This window comes from Orycteropus afer, unplaced genomic scaffold (assembly GCF_000298275.1).
Source record: "Orycteropus afer afer isolate SDZICR_OR568_19922 unplaced genomic scaffold, OryAfe1.0 scaffold00351, whole genome shotgun sequence".
Lineage (NCBI taxonomy): Eukaryota > Metazoa > Chordata > Mammalia > Tubulidentata > Orycteropodidae > Orycteropus > Orycteropus afer.
The window spans coordinates 241,250-245,488 of record NW_006921938.1 but is presented as its reverse complement, the minus strand read 5'-3'; positions in this window follow the sequence as shown (position 1 = coordinate 245,488).

The following is a 4,239-nucleotide window of genomic DNA, read 5'->3' as shown; positions in this document are numbered from 1 at the left end:
TAAACCCATATGTTTTGCTTCCCTTTGGATTTGCTTAGAAGAATTGTTATTTTTCTCTTTGGTTACCTGGGAGTGTATGTTTGTCTCTACATTTTTAGAACAGTGCATATTGCAAAGACATTGTCCTGTTTTCCTCTCCATTTGAAGGTCTGTACCTAGAAGTTTTATTCCCTCTGTTAGGTTAGTTGCTGTTGTTGTGTGCTGATTGAGTTCCTTGGTTTTTAAGGTAGAATGTTTTATGGTCTTATTTTGAGTATCTTTTTCTGATTTGGTTTTAGAGTTGATGTCATGTATCCTGGTTTTATTGATCTCTGTTATGGGTTCTCTATTGGTAGGACTTCCTTAAGCATTTCTTGTAAGGTTGGTCTGGTTTTCACAAAGTCTCTTAATTTCTCTTTATCTGAGAATGTCTTGATTTTGCCCTCATATTTGATTTGGCTGGATATAGGATTCTTGGTTAGAAGTTCTTTTCTTTCAGAGTTTTATATATGCCGTCCTATTGCCTTCTTGCCTGCATGGTTTCTGATGAGTAATCGGAGCTCAGCCTAACTGTTTGATTATTATAAGTAATATTTCTTTTGTCCTGGACAGCTCTCAAATTTTTTTCTTTGTCTTCAGTTTTGAAAAGTTTGATTATAATATATCTCAGTGTTGTTCTCTTGCGATCTACCTTGCATGGTGTTCTATGAGCTTCTTGGACAAATATCTCTTCTTCCTTCATGATATGGGGGAAGTTTTCTGTTAGGAGGTCTTCCACAATTTTCTTGGCAGTCTTTTTCGCCTCTCCTTGTTCTGGAATTCCAATGAAACTAATATTGTTTATTCGCATGTTATTGCATAAAATTATTAGGTTCTCTTCATTACTCTTAATTCTTTGTTCTGATTTTTCTTCATACAGTTTAGTGTCCAGGGATTTGTCTTCTAGTTGGGATATGCATTCTTCAGCCAGTTCTCGCCTACTCTTTGTGCTTCTACTGTGTTGTGTAATTCTGTCATTTTGGTGCTCATTATCTCTATTTCAGTGTTCATCTTCTGCATTTCTAACTGCTGTTTTTGTATATGTTCTGATTGTGTATTAATTTTAATATTCTGTTCCTAGATGATTTTCCTGAGTTCCTCCAGGGAATTGTCTGTACTCTCCTTGTTTCTGTTTGGGGTTTCCTTAGGATCTTGTATAGCTCTATAAACATATCTTCTAAAATTCCTTCTCAGATAATTCTATTGCCTCCTCTTCCTGCATGTATAATGAGACCTTTGTTTGTGGTTTTGCTTCCAAAGGCTTCTCCTGTTTTTATTTTATTTTATTTTATTTGAGGTTGCCTATTGTTTCCTAGATATTTCGAGGTTGTCTTTAACTGTTGGTTATGTGTTGATTTGTTTTGTCTTGGTTTTATGGTTTAGTATTTTGAAAAGGTGAAGCTGGTGTATTTTATTTTATTTGGTTATTAATTCAGGTATGCTGAGTCTCTGTGTGGGTGGAGTCACTGTGAGGAATGTGGATAAGGGTTTCTGTTTGTTGTAAAGAGGGTTTAGAGTTCAAACTGGAAGGTTTTATTCTGGTTGAATGTGGTTTCTTCTATTGGGTGACTGAGAAGGTGGGAGTGGAAAAAGGAAATCTTGCTGTTGCTAGGGACAGTTCCTAGGGCTTTGAGCAGGCTGCTACTGATGATGCCTTACTGTTACTTACGAGCACACAGCACAATTTCAGAAAAGATTCCAGTTGTTGGGAGGTCGCCACTCTCTGACAGGCTCAGACACATGGAAAATACTCCCACTCCTGAGGCCCGTCTGTGCCAAAACGCTGACCAAGGGCAACTTCCCAGCTCTGCGATCTGCCGTTTGGGTGTTTTCTCTCTCCACCCTGTGAAGTGGCCAGAATCTAAACTTAGCTAAGTGCCAGGATCTTCCCCAACACATTCTTTAGGTAGTGGTCCTTAGACTAATGTTGATAATTTGGACTATCTAATGTTTGCCCATTTATTCTTTCATTTTAGCTATTTAAAAGAAAAATAACCAAGGGATTACTTATTTCACTTTCTACCATACTTTGTGTTTCTTTATGCATGCAGGGAGCAGCTTTTCTAAAGCTGGAACTATCACCTCTAAATTCCACTGATAACTTTTGCATTTAATAACTAATAACATTGTAGCTGCAATTTTTATACCATGACTCCAAACACTAAAAAGCAAACTCACTGCCGTTGAGTCAATTCTGACTCATAGTGATGCCTCCTTAGGTTTCTGAAGTGGTTTCTCTACAGAAGCAGATTGCCCAGTCTTCCTTCTGAGGAGTGAGTAGTGGGTTTGAACCACCAGCCTTCTGGTTAGCTGGCAGTCAACTGCCTTAGACACTATGCCACTAGAGCTCTCTCATGGGTGACTAGGTAGAGATTATTTAAACAAAACAATATAATGAAAACCCTTTCCAAATTCACTGAAAAAACAAACTGTTGTTTTGGAGTAGATTCTAAATCATTGTGACCCTTGTAGATTTGTACTCAATAGAATTTGTATCCTTGAGTAGATTTGTACTCAATAGGATTTTAATTACTGTGGCCCTTTAGAACAGATCACTAGGACTGTCTCCTAAGGCATCTCTGTATAGATTCAAACCACCACATTTTTAGTTAGTGACCAACTGCTTAATCATTTGAGCCACACAGGGACTTCAAAAGCTAAGGAAGTAAATAGAAATGTGGATTAACATTATAAAGTAATTTAAAACAATTTGATGCCTCTTATTCTTATCTGTAGTTCAATTTAATAAATAGGAATTTGGAGAACAGAGATGGTAATTTTCGTGCTACTTCAATAGATAAGCAGAATATTTCCAAACTTTTATAATATTATAAGTTCTGTTTAAAACAATTGAAAAATTATTAATTATAGAACCAGAAGATGTTTTAATAAGGTGATACTATGTAAATCATGCTGAATGACTTTATACATATATTTAGACTTTTCTAGATCTTAATTCATTTATTTCTAAGCAGAAATAAAATTGAAATGCATGATCTCTAATATTTATTCCAACAAGAGACAATTATGCTTTAGTTTCACCTACAATATTAAATATGAATACATATGTACAAGTCAAGAGATAAAATAACCAAATGTCACCATGAAATTGAGTTGCAGAAAAAAATGCAGTAGGCTGCATAAGAATGTGTGATCCAGTGAGAAAGACATCAAGATTTTTTTAAAAAGATATCAGGAACATAGTAAATAGAAAAGCAAGCTACGGACTTATTCACATATTGGAAACATCCTGAAGTGAGCATATGCAGACACTCCTCTCTCATTTTTAATATTCTACAAAGTTAAAATAAATTACAAGTGCTGAAAAAAAATCACAATTAACACTATAAATTAGTTGGAAGTAAGGATGGATATCTATCTACATTTAAGCTCTAAACTTAAGTGCTGGTGCTGGTGTTTATTTGCACTCAACTACTTTAAAAAAAAAAAAAAAAAAAGGTTAGTGGTTCTAAACCATGGTGCTGAGAAAGAAAGGCATGTTGATTGGCTTCCATAAAGATTATAGCCAAGAAAATCCTATGGAGGAGCTCTATTCTGTAACATGGGGTTGTTCTGAGTTTGCTAGGGGGAAAAATATCCCAGATTCTAACATGTTCTATATTATTAAGCATTAGATAGGACAAAGACAAAACAGACACAATCATCTAGGTTGAGGGAGACCATCAACACGTACACAGTACAAGAAGCTGAATGGAGTTCACTGAAACACAGTCATGTTGTTCATTATATTGGGTAGAGTACAAAGGAAATCATCACAAGACCATGATTGGTAATAGGTTAATTCATCACGGTCACTTTACTGAAGTAAAGAAAGGACCATGTTAGGGATATGTACATAACTGAAAATTAAAAAATAGTCACAGGGTTGATTTTGTGGCTTGACCACCTGGCTACAGGGTCCTGAGTTATAAGCTCATAGGCATTATAAGCAAATTCCAGGACCTCATTTTAAACAAAATAACATGTAGCTGTTTCTTGGGAAATGATTAAGGACAACTAGTCAAGTTGCCCAGTTCTTTGTGTGAGCGTGATCTTCTTTCAACAGTACCTTCCCTGAGGGCAAACTGCCCCTCCCCTATTTGTCACAGCCTTTCTAAGTACAGCCACACATTGCTGGCTTAACATCAAAAAGAACTCAAACCACTTCTGAACTTACTGCAAGACTCAAAAGTGCCTTAAAATTTAAGTTCTAATACAAGA